Here is a 488-nt window from a genome sequence, read left to right as displayed (position 1 = left end):
GAGACCCGGACTTCCTTCTGCCCACCCACTTGGACCAGCTTGTCCAGGGGAATTCCATGGTGCTCCCAGGCCAGCGGAGAAATACGTCCCTCCAGCGTGTCCTGGGTCTTCCTCTGGGTATCCTTCTAGTGGGACGTGCCCGGAACACCTCACCAGGAGGCGTGTAGGAGGCATCCTAACCGGGTGCTCTAGCCACCTCAGCTGGCTCCTCTTGACGTGGGGGAGCAAACCCACACAACCTTGGGCCGCCCAATCTATCGGAGGCGTCTTATCGGAGGAAAGCAGCTCTTGGATCGAGCTAGGAGGCATTCCATCGGAGGAGGAGCAATTCTTCGGGCCTGTACACTGAGCATATAGTGCACACCTGGAGAAATTGATGTACATCATACATATAGGAAGCCGGGGCAAATTGTGAAAAAAAAAAAAAGGGACTCAAAGACCTCGGCGAATTGCATTCACACCTGGTGGTTAGATCCACCAGGCAACAA

Source organism: Austrofundulus limnaeus, unplaced genomic scaffold (assembly GCF_001266775.1).
Source record: "Austrofundulus limnaeus strain Quisiro unplaced genomic scaffold, Austrofundulus_limnaeus-1.0 Scaffold1333, whole genome shotgun sequence".
Classification (NCBI taxonomy): domain Eukaryota; kingdom Metazoa; phylum Chordata; class Actinopteri; order Cyprinodontiformes; family Rivulidae; genus Austrofundulus; species Austrofundulus limnaeus.
This window is presented reverse-complemented; position numbering follows the sequence as displayed.